Source organism: Pelodiscus sinensis, chromosome 5 (assembly GCF_049634645.1).
Source record: "Pelodiscus sinensis isolate JC-2024 chromosome 5, ASM4963464v1, whole genome shotgun sequence".
Classification (NCBI taxonomy): domain Eukaryota; kingdom Metazoa; phylum Chordata; order Testudines; family Trionychidae; genus Pelodiscus; species Pelodiscus sinensis.
This window is the reverse complement of record NC_134715.1, coordinates 9,658,445-9,680,071: the sequence shown is the minus strand read 5'-3', so window position 1 is coordinate 9,680,071 and position 21,627 is coordinate 9,658,445. Positions and strand designations below refer to the sequence as shown.

The 21,627-nt window shown below is 42.7% G+C and overlaps 1 long non-coding RNA gene across 3 annotated transcripts in view; it reads right to left on the bottom strand.

Moving 5' to 3' along the window:
- Positions 1-4,161: 4,161 nt before the first annotated feature.
- Positions 4,162-21,627, bottom strand: part of LOC112544947 (uncharacterized) — a 253,811-nt gene continuing 236,345 nt past the window's right edge. For 2 of the 3 annotated variants that reach the window (XR_012903972.1, XR_012903974.1), the window contains exons 3-4: positions 8,661-8,768; positions 8,108-8,534 (exon numbers count right to left, since the gene is read on the bottom strand). This is a non-coding gene — a long non-coding RNA (uncharacterized LOC112544947). Of the gene's footprint in view, positions 4,347-8,107; positions 8,535-8,660; positions 8,769-21,627 lie in introns of those variants that run through there. The other variant, XR_012903973.1, reaches the window with a different exon arrangement.

Below are 21,627 nucleotides of genomic sequence, written 5' to 3'. Positions count from 1 at the left end.
CGGGGGCAGGAAGAGGGTGCCAGACAGCGGCACTCCTGGGCCTGCACTGGATACTGGCCCCATGACCAGGTCCTGACTGCCAGGCCTGCACCTGGGACCCTGGCTGCTAGGGACCAAGGCTCAATTCCCAGTCCTGCCCCCATCCCCAGCTGTAGCCCCAGCCTCAGCCCCCCCTCCTCCCCCATTCTCCTGTCTACATCCCGCATTCCTGGCCCCAGCTCTGGGGGGAGACAGTTGTGGACAGCAGTGAGGGGGCCACAAGGCCAAAAGTTTGGGGACCACTCCCCTGAGCAAAGCTTACACTGACTTGTGTGCACAGTGCTATGGCTATGGCGGAGGGAGACGCTCTCTCACTGACAGAGCCACAGTCACACGTGGTGGCTGGAGTAATTAAATGGATGGGAGACCTCTCTCCCATCACTTTAGCCTAGCTACACTTGAGAGCTTACTGCAGGGCAGCTTCATTCATGCACAGGCAGGTTCCACAGTGCCTGGGGAGTAGGGCAACTTGCTCTCTCCACGGCTCATTTATTCCTCTCCTGGCTCAACCCCCCTCCTCTCCATCCCCTGCCACAGTGTGGACTTCAAGGCGAGACCTCCACTGGATCCACAGAGTGGGAAGGAGGAGTAATCCAGGTATGAAGAACTCCTCCCCCTGTCAGTCTGGGCGGGGGATCGATCTGATGCAAAGAATGTGTGCGCTTCATAGTCACAAAACAGCTGTACAATTACTCAAAAGCAGGGCATGGCTGCAAAATGTGTAAAAATAATCCTGAAACTACATGTCAGTCCATAACACAAAACAGCGCTCACAAATACATTTTGCTAGAAAGTTTCATGGTAAATGCCCTAGACATTTTTGCATAATTCTGTAGTCTAGGGTCCATATCCTATGGCCTTTGTTTGGATTTCATTCAGTCCTTCCCCAGCAAACTACTACAGAAGCGTAGATTGACTCGTATTTCTCCAGCCCACATAAACCAGTGTGCTCAAAGACACTGTATGGAAAGCTCATTGAAGGCTGTCTGTAGGCCCCATTAAAACATACATGCATCATGAGAGTGTCATGCGGAGTGACACTTTACTCTGAGTTTTTCCACTGTAATCCATCAGGCAATACTAAATTGTATTTGTGTCAGAATCTAAACCAGGGGTGGGGAACCTAAGGCCCGGGGGCCGGATGCAGCCCCCGGCTTGCTGGGATCCAGCCCCTGAGTCTCAGGGCTCCCCCCAGCATTGGGGAACCCATGCTGATGAGGAGTGAGTTTTTTTCATTTCTCACTTGTGTGCAGCCCCAGACTGATTTTTCTGTGGGTCATTGGCCTGACCTGAAAAAGGTTCCTTGCCCCGATCTAAAACACTGTGCCTATCTGCACACACACATTTTAGAATGAAAGAAGTGACAGTGTTGTCAGCTTTTCTTATTCACAAAGACTTCCATTATCTTGCAGACAACCAATAGAAAAGCAAATTGCCAACACAAAACAGCAACCACTGTCTAGCCGTGGACAAAGAACAAAGATCATTTCTATAACACTGGCAATTACAACTATTACCAGTCATATGCATTATTCGCAACATTCCAATACGGTGCATGCTTACACACAGAGAGACAGACACAAACATTCGGCAGTGCCTAATTAATAGAAAATGTATCCCGTCTTGTACATTTTCTTCCTGGATCCATTATCTCATAGCTTTGTATCGTCAATTCTCACATTAACATCTATTCTCAAGCAGAGTCAGATTTTCAACGACAAATGAACCCTTTAATTTCATTAGTCAATTAAACAACATAAGAATGCATGGCTTCTTCGATGCTAATCAGCTTCTCATTACTTCTTAATACAGTATGTACCAATGTACTAACACTGTTTAACCAATGTCTCTAGAGGGTGTGCGGCAAAATACATAGGAATGCAGAGAGCTGCTGCTCTATGCAGACACTCAACAGAGGCAATTTGCTAAAGGCACCTATGTTGAAAGGACCTCCATGCAATGACTGTCACCTTGGTTACCACCAGGGACTAAACCCAGAACTGCCAGATGCACAGCACAAGACTCACACCTTCTGGAGTGGGCCAAGAAGCAGTATACGTGGTGAGGTAATATTTGCTTTGCTGTTGGCAGAGATGTTCTGTGCTCTTTAGCCTTTTATACTTGGGGAATACAACATGACCCTCCCCTTTAGACATGTCATGATCATGAGAGATGGCCAGCAGCCTGGAGACTAAAGGGTTAACTACACCTAGCCAGGTGGAGTGTCCAGTAGAAATGTAGGTAGGAATTTCAAACTGGGACAAAGGAATTTTGGTTTTTCCCTCCTTTGTTGTAAGAGTTCCCTCCAGCTTCTGAGGGAGACAGACATGTCTCTGTCTCCAAGAAACAATTCTTCACTTTCTGTAAGTAGGGTAAAATTTAGGTAAATCCATTAGGTTTTATTGTTTTATGGTTTGGGTATGGGATCTGCTGTCTGTGCACTTTTCAAAAAAATGTTTTGGCTTTCCTTTGTAACTAAGTTCTAGGCCCATGGAGTTTCTCCATGAGTATATTATTTTGTTACTTTTCAATCTAATCATTATGCTTGCAACAGGAATAGTGTGGTGAGAATAAATGTTTTCTCTTTTCTTTTTATTAACCTGGTTTTGATTAATTTGTGTGTCCTGGTTTGTACTTTAGGGGTGAGATTTCCCAAGCAGTCTCTCCCCTCATTTTCTTTATTAATATTTGGGTGCTGGCAGCGGAGATTTTATTCCCAAAATCTAGGTTATGATTTTGGGGGGAAGGTTTATACCAAAGCCTGGTAGATAAGGTTTTGGGGTACTTTTGCTGGCCTCCACTTCTGCATTTATCATGCCAGAGTGGGAAAGGAGCCATGACAAGACATGTTTCAGAAAATGAAAGAATTTAAATTCCTAGCACATAATTGTTTAGTGGGCTAGGTTGTAACTTGGATCACAAGCCTGAACAGGATAGTAACTTGTCTCATGCCTCTACACCTGGGCTTGCATATTTACTTACTGGTCCCTAGGAGCAGGTGGGCGAGGAGAGGCAGGAAATCAGCCATACCACATTTCTACTTCCCCACTTCCCTAAGGGGCTAGCCAGCACATTTTACACCAGCAGTAAATTATTGCACATCCATCCTTCCCCTCTTCTCCCTGGACAGGTGGGGAGCAGGGAAGCAATCTGGCACAGAAGGGTGTCCATAAACTACAGTGCTTCTTGGGGTTACCCTGGAGTTAGGCAGCTTGCTCCTGGCTGTCTATAAAAGCATTCAAACCTGGTCACAAAGATGCAGTATTAAGATGCCTTAAAGAGCCTTTTGGAGTGACCAAATGCAGGAAGACATTATTATACCAGGTGGCCCCACAAATAAGAACTTTTTCTTTTCTTTTTTATTTTCAGGCATAACTAAATGGCAATTTAAATAACATATTGAAAGGTAAACAGCCAGCTGCTCCCACCAGATGTTCTGCAGATATTTAGCACTATTTTATATGCACTAAGGTATCATGGAAAGTGGCAAAATGGACACCAAAGGTATTTATCACATCAGTCTTCTGATGGGCTATAGAAGCCACTGTATATGGGGATTCTTCATCAAGACAGGGACCACCACACTCCAATTAGCAATGTATATTGGAGCTTATCATGGCAACATTCCTCCTTTTATTAGTCTTCAGGTCTGATTGTGCACAACCACGCTGGCGTCTGTAGTAACTACCCTTTCCTTCAAAAGGTGGACTAAGATGGATTTATAAGCATTTTATTTTTGTTCCAGGAGTACTTCTTTACAATTAGACAAATTCTCTTCCCTCATGATTCCATAATTATGAGCAAAAGCATATTCTGGGGCACTTATACACGGCAGACAGTATCTTGCCCTACATACGGTCCCCCCAAAGCCAATGGGGCTACTCATGAAGTAAACTGGCACTCGGCAGAAGAAAGGGGATTAGATCCCGACACATTGTTTGTATTCAGACCGATGATACCCAGACATGCCAACTGCAGCTGTGCCACTTAACCAGTCCGGCTGAGGGCTAGCTGCTTCTCTTGACCTTCCAGCCTGGTTTGGTCACCACAGCTAAGTCACATCCAGGGCACCCACGAGTAAACAAAGAGACCCATCTTAAGCTGGCCACAGCCTTCCTTCGGGAGGGCCTGTCTTCCCTTCTATACTCCCTTGAGTCTTTCCCTAGTTTCTACTGAGCAGCAACTCCGAGAGCTTGAATCTCCCAGTTTTCCTCAGGCTTCCGTCTTAACTCCATCCCCACAAGGTGTCCGTGGGATTTTGCTCATTTCTTCTGCTGGGGAAATAGGTGGGGCTGGAACCATCTTCCCTAAAAGGACCAGACACCTTGTTACATCAACCCAGATACTTTATTACATGATCTGATTTGAGAAGGTTCTGCCTCTTTTATTAAGAAATTCTGCTGAGCCTCGAATACAGGAAATGAATTTAAATGGGCGTTGTTGTAAACTCTAGCATGCGGATCCAAAATCTTTCCCCAGCATGATCTTGTGCATGCACTGAACAGTTTAGCAAAGCCAATGAAGGCTAACGTCCCCCGTGTCAGACAAAAGGACATTATTATCCCCGCATTACAAACAGGGAAACCGAGGCACAGTCAGGTATGTGCAGCAAATCTGGGGTCAGAGCTGTGAATAGAACCCAGGGCCAATATTTTCCAAAATGTGAACCTAAAGTTAGACTTCTGCATCATATTAAGGCACCTAAATAAAACACCTGCTTTTCAAAAGATGCTGAGCAAACAGCAATTTTCATGGACTTCAGCAGGACTTTTGGTCCTAAGCCATTTAGGTATTTTTGAAAATACTAGCCTCAACTTAGGGACTTAGGAGGAAAATCTTTCTTAGTTTCTCTCTCCGGAGCTTTATTCTTCAGGTTGAAAGTGCAGAACAGAAAAATGGAAGGGGAAAAAATGGGTTTCCTATAAAACTACAAAAACAAAATAGAAAAAGCCTACTCATGCTACAGTCCACCCCTCTTCCAAGGTGAATGGAGATCTTTCTGCTTCCTAAAGCACTTCCATTACTTTTCAGACATTAGAAAATACTATCTTAGGCTGTGTCTAGACTACATGCCTCTGTCGGCAGAGGCATGTAGATTAGACAGATCAGCAAAGGCAAATAAAGCCGCGATTTAAATGATCGCGGCTTCATTTACATTTACATGGCTGCCGAACTGAGCCGACAAACAGCTGATCATCTGTTTGTCGGCTCGCCGCTAGTCTGGACGTTCCCCCTGTCGACATCAAAGCCCTTTGTCGGCAGCCCCGTTATTCCTCGTGGAATGAGGTTTACCGGGGCTGCCGACAAAGGGCTTTGATGTCGACAGGGGGAACGTCCAGACTAGCGGCGAGCCGACAAACAGCTGATCAGCTGTTTGTCGGCTCAGCGCGGCAGCCATGTAAATGTAAATGAAGCCGCGATCATTTAAATCGCGGCTTCATTTACCTTTGCTGAACAAACAAATCTACATGCCTCTGCTGACAGGGCATGCCTCTGCTGACAGAGGCATGTAGTTTAGACGTACCCTTACTGGTCTCATTGTTACCTTATGCTCACCTGTGTGTGTTCACCTACTATCTCTTGTCTTAGATTGGCAGGGTCATCTCCATTCCGTGTTTGTACCACACCTAGAACAATCAGCTCCAGATCTTTGACTTGCACTAACATCTTCTAGGTGCTAACAGAATACAAACAATGAACTGTCATAGCTCGTGTTAAAATTTTGAACGTGATTGAGATTGGCAAATAATTTGGGGAATGCCCAGAATCTCTCTGAATACTCGTGAGCAACATAAAAGCATGATTCCACAAATAGTAGCTTATGCAACATGCAGCTTCTATTCACGACGATAGTCAGAGGACACTTTTTGTATGATACAATCAGCTGTAAGGAGATTGCTCCCAGGCAGGACATCCACACCTGGAATCCAGCACACAGATAGGTGCATGTAAGATACTCAGAGATAAGGAAAAAGTGGAGGGGGGAGATAAACAAGTGAAAGAAAAAGAACATTAAAATTCATCATTATGTAGCGCATCCATTCATGGTCATGACAGCAGCCTTCAAATCCCCCCTTGTGTGTGTGTCAAAATGTTGTTGCCACATTGCGGGAGACACTTCTCATGAAACTGGAGATCACCCATTCACTTCAATGCCAGCCACCCAGAAGTTCCTCCAGGAGATCATTGCATTTTCCCTGTCTCTATGGGTCCTTTAGCTACTGTGATGAAAGAGGAAACTCAGGGTGTGTTAGAGCTCTGAAGTTTCATTTCTCCTGTCCCCTCAGGCAGTTTGTAGAGTCCATCTGCCTCCCCTCCCTATCCGCAATCACAGAGATCCGCCATGTATATAATGAAATACCTAATACACAAAAAAGGCCTGTCAGAACCCAACGTGACTGTCAGTTTATACAGAATTGTCCCACAAGTCACTTTTTTCCTGTGAAATGTAGTGAAATGTCAGAGGCCAAACAGTCTGCATTGTTTTCATTAGGAATGGGTGAAAAACATAATGGATCCAAACCTGCCCCACCCTTTAAAGCGAACCATTATTCGGAAAATGTTCTGTTCAGTTTTTTTTCTCCTGTTCACACCTTTGGGCTCTTGAGATCCAGCCAACAATAGAAGGTATTCATGTGGATTTTCTGGATCATGAGGAAACACCCGAAATCTCACTGAGAAAACTTGATCTCGGGAGTTTTCCTGCCCCTGCTTCAAATGGTTAACCATCTCAAACAGTGTTACAATCCTCTCAGAAGTGCTGCTTTTGAGAACTGGGCATGCCTATATGGAGCCACCTTTTAGTACATCCGCAGTGGTAGCTAATGAGATACCTAAAAAGCGAGACACGTCTGATTACACAGATACAATGTACTCTTTTTTTTTTTCTTACAGTGATTTTTACTACTGTTGCTGATGCCAGGGCAAAGAGCAGCCTGGCACTCAGGAAAAAAGATCCAACATAGCTCTGCTAATGAACCTCAGTCTGATCTGCAAGACACTTTCCTTCCATTAAGAGGCCCCTCCTGACGGGGAAAAAAAAATCAGCCAATATATATGGCAGATAATGTGGCTATGCACAAATATCCACAAAGGACTAAGCTGCACTTATCATATTTATGCCACATGACCAAGTACAACTGATTTGGACTCATGTCTCCAGCTATGCACTGATAGATTATTATTTGACTGCAGCATGTATGTAGCCTGTCCTCTCTCCTTTGTGGATTGCAAAATATCTCCATTCTCATTCCAGCCTGAAAACAATAACATTGTGCTGACATCTCTCAATCACTAATTTGGGTAGAAGAAGAACTTGCATTGCCAGTGAACTGAGGTGATGCACAAGAAGGAAAAAAAAACGACTTTGCTCTCAGAGCCCTGAGCGTGTTTGCATTAGGGACATTAGGGAAAACTCCCCATAACTCTGCTTGTAAACTGAGCCCATTTGACACTGAAGTCTGAAAAACATGATACATATGCAATACCATTCTCCCGTTTTGGTTTGTTACGAAGCTGCTCTTCAGAGCTGAACTGAATTGCCTTGATCTAAATCTAATCTCAATAAACACATTTTGCTTTAGACAAGTCCACAAAACCTCTCTTTAAAGGGAACCCTGCTATTTAAAATGAACGGCAACCCACTGACTTAAGCTTGAAGTTAAGTGCCCTCATTTTCCCAAAGCAGCTTTCTGTGTACTGAGCAGATGTGACGGATTCAGGGTACCTGCAAGGCTCTCTATTGTTAAGGAGAAGGGGGAAACAAACTGGCTTCCGTCATTTGATGGGATGATACTATGGGCCATATTCGCCCCTGATGTAACACTAGTAATTTTAGTCCAACGGATACAAGGCCAGCAGAGAAGGAAATAAATTATACCAAGAATGACTTTGATACCAGGAGCCTAACCCAATGGAAAGACCCCAACTGACTTACAAGGGTTTTGGATTGAGCCCATAACGCATATTGCAACTACCTACTCAGAAGATTTTCTCTCTTTCGTTCTTTCCTCCATTTAGTGTGCTTGCCTGCCAGTCAGGGAAGAAAGATGGAGCTAAGCACGGCAGATTAAAGGGCAAAGGGAGGAGAGGGAATCAGGAAAGTCATTCACTCTCCCAGTGGAAGAGAAACACGTCTGCTCACAAAGGCAGTGACAAATGGCACGGATAAGGCTTTCAAACAAATATATATATCTCAATAAGACAGTGCGAGCAAATACATCTTCCACATGCTACTTTTTTCTAAGGAAGCATCCAATGCAGCTTGCCATGATAACTAAATTTATTATTAACTGTGTATTTCATGATGTTAGTGACAATATGTTAATGTGATTTTTCACGTCCTCCTGCAGTGAACAGATGGCTCCTTTTACTTTACTTTCCACATCAAGTGTGATTATTTCTTGGTGCCAAAAGCCACCTGCCGCTCCTCGGTCTCCAGTCTAATTTTTTATGTTGGTAAAACACAGCAGGACTTGTTATCAGTTGGATGGCATCTTAATAAAAGGAGACATGCCAACATATTGACATCATGTTCAAGGGGAAATTTTAGCCCCTGTTCTTGCTCCTCCCCTACTAAAAAATATTATTTTTTTTAAAAAAACCATAAAAACAGACCCTACCAGTTTCAAGATGCTCCATTGCAAATGTTGGGCCCAATGCCAAGATGCAGAGTTGGCCTCCTTTTGTTCCCGCACCAAGCACCTCACTCAGGGCTCTGATCTCTCGTCCTGTGTAATGATAATTAGCCATAACATATTCAGAAGTCAAATGTAAGCAGGAATACATTAACATTGAGATCAGTGCTGGGATCATTTTCATTGGGAAAATGACAAAGAAGGACATAAAAATTAAAATACGGGATGTGGATTCACAGTATCACTTTCAAATACATGAAGGGTAAACTCATTTGTTTGTCAGTCACGAGCAGGCACTCAGCAGACAGCTGTGCTTTACAACAAACAAACAATCTGAGTCTGATAAGCCACTGTCACAGATTTCAATTTTTCTTCACTTTGTTGGAAACAAAGGAGGACAATGATTTAGGCCAAAACTGTCAAAAGTGGGGGCTCATGAGTCCATATTTAGGCATCTAAATAATTGACCTAATTTTGAAAAGTTTTGAGTATCCAGCATCCAGCTATTAACTGTTAGGGGCAACTTGAATGCCACCATTTTAGAAATTCGAGGTGGGATTTTCAAAAACACCTAAGCCCAAAAGCCCCATTTAAAGTTAATGGGACTTTTCATACCAACTCACATGTACGCTTTTGAAAATCCCACCCTCAGGTTCTTTACATGAGTGCTTAAAATATGCTTTACAAGGCTAACGTTATACACCAAATTTGAAATGTTGGGTTTAGGGCAGCTATTAAACACATACCATCTTAGACATCCAACACTCCGGTCATCTGAAGAGGTGGGCTGTGCCCACGAAAGCACATGATGTCATCTACATGTTTTGTTAGTCTTTAAAGTGCTACCAGACTATTTGTTGTTTTTTTAAGTTCTTCCTGTTACAGACTAACCTGGCTACCCCTCTGAAGCTTTTGAACATGAGATAAACTCAGCCTGTGAGACAGCACAAGGCTAATATTTTCTTAAATAGCCATGTGCTCCTATGTCATGTTACAGAAGAAAAAGAAAAACTCACTAAAGATCTTTCATTATTTTAAATTTGTACTCTTGGTTAAAACTTTATTTATTCACTTTATTTACAGATGGGTTCATGCCAGACCCTTGAATCTGAAAGCCCCTGCACATAAGGAAAGTTGAGTATTTGGCTTACCAGCCAACTGTTTGATAAGCAGACTACCACTTCTAACAACAGCCTATGATTATTATAAATATGGATCATAGCTTTACTGGAGCTGGTGTTGTGGGACAGAACTGTCAGAAGGGGAAACATTTCTATTTAAATATTTAAAGAAAATATCATCGCTGTGTGCATTGCTATTTTGTACAGATGATCACTTCAAAACAATTTCTGCAAGTGTGAAAGTCTTTATTGAAGAGCAAACTATGGGCTTGATCCAAAATCCACTGGCATCAATGAAAATCCTTCCAATGAGTTCTAAGGTCTGTGGGTCACATCTTATCTCAGGTATTGTTTGTTACAGAAAGTCATGGTCCAGCAGCAAGAGCACAGAATTTTGAGACACGATATTTCTGAGTTCCAGTTATATCTCTGATGATGATTTTCTTTGTGGCCTTGAGCAAGACATTTTAGCTCTTGTCCACCTTTCCCATTTATAAATACGATCATTAGATCTTCTTAGGCATCCTTGCTTTATTACAGAAATATTTTATTTGTATGAAAGAAATAAAAGACAGGTTGTGATTGCCATGTGATTGCCAAGATGCTCTCATGTACAGGCAGTCCCCGGGTTACGTACAAGATAGGGACTGTAGGTTTGTTCTTAAGTTGAATCTGTATGTAAGTCGGAACTGGCGTCCAGATTCAGCCACAGCTGAAACTGACCGCCAGTTCTGACTTACATACAGAATCAACTTAAGAACCCCAGGCGTCCCCAAGTCAGCTGCTGCTGAAACTGATCAGCAGCTGATTCCAGGAAGCCCGGGGCAGAGCAACTCTGCCTCCGGCTTCCTGTAGTCAGCGCTGGTCAGTTTCAGCAGAAGCTGACTTGGGGACGCCTGGGGCAGAGCAGCTGGGGTTCTGCTGGGTTGCTCCAGTAGCGCCGCTCCTCGGTGCTACTGGACCAACCCAGCAGCACCCCATCTGCTCTGCCCCAGGCGTCCTGATTCAGCCACTGCTGAAACTGACCAGCAACGGCTGAATCAGGACCTGGGGCAGAGCAGCTGGGGTGCTGCCGGGTTGGTCCAGTAGTGCCCAGAGCGGAGCTGCAGGACCAATGGGCAGCGCCCCAGCTGCTCTGCCCCAGGGTCCAAAACAAAAGCCTGGTCTGCTGGGGGGGGGGGCACACTAGCTGCGCCCCCCCCCCCCCCAGCAGACCAGGGACACAGGGAGCAGAGCCGCAGCGGCAGCGGGGTGCCGCGCCTCTGAGGCTTTGCTCTGGCAAAGTCTCAGAGGTGTGGGACCCGCCGCAGCTGCCGCTTCAGTCCCAGTGCCTGTGGTCTGCTGGGGACCGTCCCCAGCAGACCACAGGCACCGGGACTGAAGCCACAGCCGCGGCGGGTTCCCGCGCTTCTGAGACTTTGCTCTGGCAAAGCCTCAGAAGCGCGGGAACCCGCCCGGTGCCCCTGGTCTGCTGGAGACGGTCTCCAGCAGACCAGGGGCACCGGAGCAGCTTACGAACGGGGCTTTCTCGCCCCGGAGCTCGCAGGTAGCAATCCGCCACCTCGACCTCCGGGGCGAGAAAGCCCCGTTCGTAAGTGCGGATCCGACGTAGAGTCGGATCCGCGTAGGTCGGGGACTGCCTGTACTTCTGAACTTCTTTTGATCTTGAGACCTCTCTTTCTGGAGCCATATATATCTTCTAGGTGGCTTAGGTCACCATCAGGTGGTCATTTTGGTCACAATGCACCTCTCTGCAGCTTTCAGAATGAGGCTATGTCTAGACTGCAGGTTTCTTTTGGAAAAAGCTTTTTTTGGAAGAGGTCTTCCGAAAAAACTTCTTCCAAAAGAGAGCGTCCACACTGCAAAAGTGCATCAAAAAAAGCGATCTGCTTTTTCGAAAGATAGCGTCCATTCAGCGTGGATGCTATCGTGCATTTAAGCTGTGATTACTATGGAAGGAGTGACCACCAGGACACCTCTGTTTTTTCCTCTTTCCTCTTCTTTCGAAAGAACTCCCTCTTCCGCATCCACACACGCCTTTTTCTGAAAGCTTTTTCGGAAAAAGGCTTCTTCCTCATAGAAAGAGGATTACAAATGTCGGAAAAACCCCTCTGTTCTTTCGATTTAATTTCGGAAGAATGTGATTGCAGTGTGGATGTAACTCAGCTTTTGTCAGAAAAATGGCCATTACCAGAAACTAATATCTGATCTAATGATATTTGTGTGTAGTATATACCATATTTTTCTTAAGAAAAATTATGTATTTGCCAATTTATCTGGGCAGCTCTGTAAATAGTCAAATAATATTTGACAAATTATTCATAATTTTTCCATCAATCTATGACTAATTTATTCATGTTTTTAATGTTATTCAATCACCTGTAATTAGTCTTGGCAAAACTTCTACAATCTTGACAGATAATATCAGTGCTTATTTTAAAACATGCTTTATTTTTTAACAATTTACATTTTTACAGCTGCACATTTGGGATTTTTAAAATAGATATAATTTTAAACATTTATCTATAACTATTTTATCCATTTCCATTATATTACAGGAAATTATGGTGGAGGTCAGATAATTATTTAGTGAGAATACACATTGAGATTTAAAAAAATAAAGCTTTGTAAATGTTAAAACAAAAACTGTCAACATCTGTGTCAAAACAGTAACAAAGTAAAGAGTCTTATATAAAACTAAGTTTTCAAGCCTATTTGTAAATTTTGATTCTTAATTGAGGAAAATATTTTTAAATTTTTATGTGCATGGTGAAATTGATGTTTACAACATTTACTGATTTAGTTCTTTTGAGTCAAACTGTATTAATGTTGTGGTTTCTTTCCTGCTCAAGGCCAAAGTTAGCTACAAACTGGGGAGGGAGAGGGAGAGAAGGATAGCATCTTGTAAAAAAACTGTCAAAGAAGAAAAACAATTGTATTTTGTTTAAAAAAAGAAAAGATTACAAACACCTCTACTCAACATATTCATGAAGCCTCTTGGTAAGAACTTCCTCAAATATTTTGTAGTGCAGCCTCAGCAGGTTGATGATAGGTATAATTGTTTAACAGAGTGGGTGATTTTTATTTGTTTTGACAAATAATGTCCAACATTTTTCACAGAAAATTTGGTTCCTTTGAAATTTTCCATTGACTTTTTTTTTTTTTTTTTAAATACTCACATAGGTGAAGGGGGCAAGAAAGAAGACAAATGGTAACCCAGAAAACTGGCTTTTCTATTTTTAAGAAATAAAATCTTTCAATATGAAAGAAAATGGTTTTACTTCATTCCTTTTTCTGTGAACAGTCCATGAAAGATTTCAAAGGTGAATCTTTATTTCCATGCAGAAAAAGAAGCAACCCCTTACCACTTTTTGACCGGGCCTTCTGCATGTATGGATGGGTTTTTGTAGGTTTCTTCCTCTCTTCCCTCCTTCCCTCTCCCCACATTGACACTAAAAATTTAGTCTGCTGCCTGAAAGAATGTTGGGACACTACTGAGGGCTGAAGAGATCAGAGCTGCTTCGTCCTCAGCCGTGGGGAAAAAATAAGTCTTTTTGCTGGATACAGGTCATCAGTATGGGAAGGTTCACCCCCTTATAATCCTGCTTATTGTGGTGGCTGGTGAACCTGGGTTAAGACCCTGATGTCTTTTCTGACAAGCCTTTCGCATGGATAGGCAGTGGAGATGAGCGGAGTTCCCTCTCCCCAACTGGGCAATTTGTGCAGGCCACACTCTTATTAATCCCATAACGAACTCACAAGAGAAAAAACACACCTTCAAAACCAGGAGGCATGATAATTGTAATTCCTTCTTTGTAAGACTTCACAGCAGGACTGCATCATTTGCAGCTTGCTTAGAAGGCAAGAAATATGCCTGCTTATTGGTTCACACAGCTGAGCGCATGTTGAATCCATCCTGTGTACTTGACACTGGCTTCTCAGGAAGTGGAAAATACATGCTAGCCTTTTTCTTTCTTAAAGCTCGGGTGGGTATTAGCCTTGACTGTATTTGAGCCTCATTTGGTGGGTATCTAGACTAACACGTCACCCATTTTTTGAAGAGCTCACAAGCACACTGGAAAAAAAAAGTGAAAGGTGTGAAATCCTTTTGGCTTTTCCTCTTTTCCAGGAAGTATTCTAGGGCAGATCAATCTGAGGGGTTTCATGGGTTGTAAGAAAACATCTAGTCATTAAGCTGTCACATTCTGGGTGATGACAGAGAAAAAACTTTTAAGGCAAGCTTTTGAAAAAGAATTGGAAGAACTGATAGGGTTACCAGGTGTCCAATATTGGCCTGGACAGTCCAGTATTTCCAGCCTGTATCTGGTTAAAAAACCCCAGCAAATACCAGACGTAAAATGTCCAGTATTTTCTGCTTTTCTCGGATAAAAGGCTGCTTGGGACATTCCCCTGTTGTGTATGGTGGGGACTCGGGGAGCAGGAAACATGAGGATTTAAAGGTGCAGTGACTCAGGGGTTTTTTGTGCAGGTATTTTTGCTCAACAACTTTGGTTCCCCCTTTTTTTTTTTTGCTCAACCAATTTTTTTCCTTCCCTGTTAGGTATTTTTTGGTGAAAGTATATGGCAACCCTAAAGACTGAGGAACTCCAGCCCTGTTATTTTCCAAGGGATTTCTGTTCCTTATGCTCTTAAGCACTTTTAAAAATCCCACCTTTACATATTTTAAAACATTGAAACAAAAGTAAAAAGACTATCCAAAGCCCAAGGTTCTCCACCTACTTTGTGCCAAAGTTTCTTAGCAACCTGTTAGGCAGGACATTGAGCACATCAATCTGGACTTTGTTTCATTTCTGCTTTGTACCTCACATCTGAGACCCTGATCTAGCAAAGCACTTAAAATGCACTTAACTTCAAGCACACAAACACTCACACTGAAGCAAACGGGGCTGTTCACTTGTTCAAAAATTCAATTGTTTTGCTCAACCGGGGTCCAAGTTAGTGAGGCCTCAGGATGTTCATTTTGCTCTTTCCTGCAATCAATCTGGGTCCATTCTGAGCAGTTGTTTGAAGATTCGAGCCCTATGTTTTTATTGTATTTTAATTTGTTTTCATTCTCTTCCACCGGGCCCTTGGTGTTTTGTAGCTTCTACTCCACAGTCAACTATACATTCCCATATTTCCATAAATTAATTGTAATAAAAATAGTTACCAGCTTACGTTTGGTGAATACCGTTCAGTTGAAGAGCCCTATTCATATTCACTGGAATGAAAACAAAATCTGTGTAATCTTTGATCATGACTATGTGTGTCTGTGCTCTGCAAGAAGAGTCAGATTTTAAGAACAGACAGTACGATCTTGTAGTCTGACCTCCTGCATCACAGAATCTGACCCAGTCATTCCTGCATTCGCTCTTAAGACTGTGTAGTGGAACTACAGCAGTTCTTTTTCGAAAGACAATTTCGAATGAAGGACTTTATGTGATCATAGAATCACAGAATCTTAGAGTTGGAAGAGACGCCAGGAAGTAATCAAGTTTAACCCCCTGCTAGAAGCAGGACCAATCCCAACTAAATGATCCCAGCCAGGGCTTTGTGAAGCCAGGACCTAAAAACCTCTAGGGATGGAGAGTCTACCACCTCTCTAGGGAACCCTCCCCAGCACTTCACCACCCTCCTAGTGAAATAGTTTTGCCGAATATCCAACCTAGACCTCCCCCTGCTGTAACTTGAGACCATTGCTCCTTGTTCTGTCATCTGTCACCACTGAGAACAGCCTCTCTCCATCCTCTTTGGAACCTCCCTTCAGGTAGTTAACGACTGCTATCAAATCCCCCTTCATCCTTCTCTTCTGTAGACTAAACAAGCCCAAATCCCCCAGCATCTCCTAGTAGGTCATGTGCTCTAGCGCCCTAATCATTTTTGTTGTCCTCCATTGGACTGTCTCTAATACGTCCACATCCTTTCTGTAGTGGGGGGCCCAGAACTGAATACAGTACTCCAGATGTGGTCTCATCAGTGCCAAAGAAAGGGGAATAATCACTTTTCTAGATCTGCTGGCAATGCTCCTCCTAATGCAACCTAATATGCCTTTAGCTTTCTTGGCTACAAGGGCACACTGTTGACTCATATCCAGCTTCACATCCGCTGTAATCCCCAGGTCCTTTTCTGCCAAACTGCTGCTTAGCCAGTCAGACCCCAGCCTGTTGAACCTCATCTGTCTTCGTTGAAATTCATCTGATTTCTTTTGGCCCAGTCCTCCAATTAGTCTAGGTCACTCTGGACCATATCCCTGCCCTCCAGCATATCTACCTTTCCCCCTAGCTTTGTGTTATCTGCAAACTTGCTGAGGGTTCAATCCATCCCCTCCTCCAGGTCGCTCGCAAGAACCTCTCATTCCAGGAAATATTTGGGGAAAAAAACTGAAGTCTTAAATATGAAGATTTGCACCAAAAACTTCTGTCCAAGAATGACGCTTCTCTCCGCAGGCGGTTTATAATGCTTTATATTTCTTACCATACGTTTATTTGTATGGTGAAAGGGCCTAGTAGCTCCACTGAAATACATAGGATTATTCATGTCCTGAAAGTGAGGTATCCGCATCAGTAACTTGCTGATTTAGGACCTGATCTCAAGCTCAGTGATGTCAATGGATAGTTTCCTACGCATTGCAGTGGACTCTGGATCAAACGCTAGGAGCCTAAAGCTTCAAACCTGGGTTGGTAGGTGCTGAGCATTCCTGTGAGGTGCTGAGGGCCCTTGAATGCCAGCAAAATCAGTTCACTCACAACCGGAAATCTCTCCATTGACTTTAATAGGAGTCCAGATGGAGTTCCAAGTCCCGTAGTGGCGTAGGCCTGGGCAATTCGACTCAATTATATCCACTTTCATGAGAGCAGAACCTGGATTATATCCTTTATATTTCCTTTAATATTCCAAATTGTAGGTATCAGGAGCTGCTTGGAAAAGGCCCTCATACACCTGTTTTTATTTGTGTTCTTCCATGAGCTGTAGTGGCTGCTTTTCCAACAGTGCACAGGGTCCCCCTGTCCCCCCTCCGCCTTTTGAGTGTCAGAGTAAGCCCTTCATTAGAAGCCATTTCTGTGGCTGGAATGTAGTCTCTCACAATACAGTCTAGTATCATTTAAAACAAATTAATTTTTCATTTCTTGCTCAGGCCATAATTTTCAGCCTGGCACAAATGACCTTAAGGATGGACATGCAGCAAACATTAGCAAATTAGAAAAATCCCCCAACTCCTTTACAGCTAAATCGTCCACCCTCTTTCTTTGGATGCCGGGACCTCATTTTCATAATTGAATTCATCTGATATTGGTAAGTTACAGCACTTTCCCCTTGGGCTACAAGCTAGCCTCTGTATATTCTATTATAAAATTGGTTAATTAATAATTTCTCTATATTGCCACTAAGCAGAACTACATGCTTAAATTATGATGATGGGGGCTCATTACATGCACATTGAGACACTAAGTCATCGTTTACTGTCGGAAGTGTGTACTGTATTCAAGTGCACTGAGTCGCTAAACAGGATAATGCCCTTTCTTGTGCTGCTTTCCAGGAAAGCACTTTCCAAGTAAAATGAGTTGAACCTGGTAGATTCCGATTGTCTGGGAGGGAGGGAGATGCAGGTGGAGGGGTCTGGAAAAAGTTAAGGTACAGGTATCTGCATGCAATCAGAGTCCAGGGTGTATTTGTTTAACTGAAGGACAATGTATACTGCACAAATCTGATTAGGGAGCTTTCATAGCAGCCTAAGAAGAGTCTTTGGTTTCACCTAGAGGCACAAAACAAGCAGCTGTTACACTCTCTTTCTTCTAAAAAGTAAATGTTACAAGGACGACAGCCAAATAAGTCAGCCTTTATGAGGATCCGGCTCCTCTGAATCCCCAACTATGTTTTGGCATGGTTTCTGATGCTTGTGTTATCACTTTGATATTAATACCCCTAATCCCTCGAGGGTAAGCTATTGTTTGACTCAAAGTAAGCCGCATATATTGGGGGGGAAAGGGCTAAATGTTAAATTAAACAGTCCTCCATCTAGGTAGAACATTATGCAGCAACTGTATGAGTGTTAGATATTGAAAATTTGCTTTTCTTTTTTTTTTAATCATGCAATCTAATAAGATCTCCAGGAGTAATCTCCCTCCCAAAGTCTAAAGCAAATACGATCACATCTCAGTCAGTCACCTACTTTAACCTCCCATCAAAATTACAGCCACACAATCTTTTCTGATTGTTTCAATCAAAACAAAATGAATAAACTCGACCCAGCAAATATGTAACTCTCCACTGGAGTTCCCAGTAAACCTTTTACAATGTGATTTATCTGAGCACTGGCAAAATTGCCTACAATATTTAGCCTCTGGGTTTAACATACATTATGGTTTGTTATTATCCTACCAGTTCTGGCCAAGCAGCTCAATAATAAAATAAATACATAATAATAATAATAATAAAAAGACAACAAAGAAAAGAAAATGAAGGTTCTGATCTTAGATGGGACAGGAAAGAGGAGGGTCCAAAGCTATACAAATTATCTTACGCATAGCTAGTGACTTTAGGTTCAGTTTTCTGAAGTAGGGTGAAAAAACTACGGGAGTTCTTTTAGCACTAGTTGTGTGCATGATTGCAAAGGAAAATTATTTATATATACACACAGAAATGGATGGACAAACACGTGCAATTATAATCTGGGGGGCACTGGATAGGTCATGCCTATTTTTTTCTTTAAAAAAAAAAAGAGGTTACTAGTACAACGCCTCCTTGAAAGGAAGTTCAAATTTTAATCTTGCACCTGTTTTCTCCCTACATATTAAGCAGCATATAACCATAGGTCTCAGGGGGGTAGCCATGTTAGTCTGTAACTTTAAAAACAATAAATAGTCCTAGACATATCTACACTGGGGAGTTATTTCGAAATTGCTCCCCTTTTTCCGAAATAAGGTAAGCATCCATGCTACCAAGCCCATTACTACAAAATAATGGGCTTGTTATTTCAAAATAACGCCTGCTTATGAAGAGGAATAAGCTTATTTCAAAATAGTTATTTTGGGAATTATTATTTTGAAATAACCTGATAGTGTAGACATAGACTTAGGGTACGTCTACACTTGTACCCTAATTCGAACTAGGGATGCAAATGTAGGTAACCGAAATTGCTAACGAAGTTCCGTTAACAATTTCGGTTACCTACATTTGCATCCCTAGTTCGAATTAGGGTACAAGTGTAGACGTACCCTAAGAGACTAATCAATATATATAGTATCATGAGCTTTCATGGGCAAAGCCCACTTCATCAGATGAGCTGGAGAAGAAATAACAGAAGCCAGGTATTTTATAACAGAAAACAAAAGATACCATACTTACTCACTCTTGCACAGAAAAAGGTATCTTGTTTTCTGTTATAAAATACCTAGTCTCTGTTATTTCAATCTCTCTCTATGGCAAAGAGTGACATACATTATTTGTTAGAGAGTCCACCGTAGTGTATCAAATGTTTGATATTAGGGATATTAGCATGTAGTCGTTTAAACGATTAACTGATAAGCCTGGGCTTATTGTTTAATCCTAACGACTACATGCAATCCCCTCCTCTTGCTGCCTCTGTATCAGAGGCAGTGGAGCGGGGCAGGCGGGATCAAGTACACACGGGAAGGCAGCTTTCAAACTGGCTCCCTGTTCATATCCAGACCTGCAGAGTTGCTGGCTCCCCCGCACATCTGCCTCCTTATCAGAGGCAGCGGATGGACAGGGATGCTCCCTACAAGGCCCAGGTCCCACCTGGCGCCCCCCCCCCCCCCATAAACATGTGCTAAAAAAATCCAGCAGTTATATGTTTATACAAATAAACGTTAGTTAGCATTCCTATTTGATATAATACTTATTCCCCTTTGTATCATTCATATTCATTCTCATTGCATAAACATCAACCAAGATGTTGCAAAAATAGTGCTAGATTCTGAAGTCTGAAAGAAAAGTACAAAACAAATACTCTAAGACATCTGTTATCTATTAATTATTATTATAGTACATGGCAAGTGCTTTACTGAACAAATAAAGAGATAAAACCTCTTCCCTAAAGATACTGACAATCTATTTAATTATAATCTAACACTCTCATTATTGTAATAAATAGTTGCCTAGGTTAAGACGACTGGGTCTCTTCAAATAGAAGAACACTAGCAACTCGCAAACGCTGTCTCCTCTGCAGCTGAACTAACAGCCTGAGGTGAAAGCCTCACGGGGATTGTTCATTTTCAAAGACATTTGGTGATTAATTGTCGTTGGCGATATGCATGTTTCCTCCGATATCTGTGACAGTTTTGACACGAGTAGAAGGCTTACAAAGGTGTGCCTGACTGAGGATTCCTTAATTATAACACAAGATAGATGAGCCCGACTAAGTTTTCCTTGCAAATGCCAATTTTATTTAAGTGCTGAGTGAGTGAGATGTTGTTCTTCTCCAGAAGAAGTGGAGACAGCCAGAAGCATCACAGGATAATACAGTTCTTTGTCAGCTCTCCAGAGATACCTTAAGCTTCAGCCCTTCCCCCCAAGGGAAACAACAACATAATACGGTTTTAATAACACAAGAGGCCTGGGAGAGAGTGGAGATACTTATCGAAAGACCATTTTTAACCCAGGAATTAAGTTGTTCAGTGTGGCTTGCTGGAATCCCATTACACCACTTAACTCTCTCTGGGTATGTCTACACTTACCCCTTGTTCAAACTAGGGAGGCAAATGAAGCATACCGAAGTTGCTAATGAAGCGCGGGATTTAAATATCCCGCAGTTGATTAGCATATTCGCAGCCGGTCGCCATTTTAAAAAGCCAGTAGCCTGAATTAACTCGCCGCATGCAGACGCGGTAGTCCGATCCAAAACTCTTCCCTCAAATTAACTGTTACTCATCGTTACACAAGTGATCTGCTTTTTCATTGCATGAGGAGTAACAGTTAATTCGAGGGAAGGATTTTGGATTGGACTATCGCGTCTACACGCGGCGAGTTAATTCGGGCTACCGGCTTTTTAAAATGGTGACTGGTCACAAATATGCTAATCAAGCACGGGATATTTAAATTGCGTCTCTCTCACACACACACACACACACACACACACACACACAGAGAGAGAGAGAGAGAGACAATGAGCTTCAAATGATGAAACTATGGTGAATCCTAGACTTCCATTGTGTAGGATTCTGCCAAGGCAAGGAATGCACTGGTAATATTAGCCAGAGATGATGCATGGTTCAGACTATTGGCAATGTGACATAGAGCTTGCCAGTTGCCCATATCTAATTCGGCTCCAGTCAGTGGTACCTAAAAGTTGTTACCATCTGATGTGCAATAGATTCATCTGGAGGCTGGAATGGGACCAACCAATCTCTACCCTACACGTCATAAAGAACCACCTAAGTCAGCACTGATACCCATGTTGAGAATCTCAATGAAGGTCCATAAATGAGCAGGCCACAAAAATGAACCCCCTAAGGGTACATCACTCAGTGCACAAGTGATCTGCTTTTTCATTGCACGAGGAGTAACAGTTAATTTGAGGGAAGTGTTTTGGATTGGTCTATCTCGTCTACACACGGTGAGTTAAGATTGCAAGCTTCTTTCGAAAGAGAGCATCCATACCTCAAAACCAGATCGAAAAAGTGATCTGCTTTTTCGAAAGAGCATCCAGAAAGCCCTGATTGCTATTCACAGAATGACCACCAGGACACCTATGCTTTTTTTGATTGCTCCTTCTTTCGAAAAATGTCCCTGTTGTGTCCACACACACCTTTTTGAAAAAGCTCTTTCGAAAAGAGCATTCTTCCTTGTAATTTGAGGTCTTACCAGTGTCA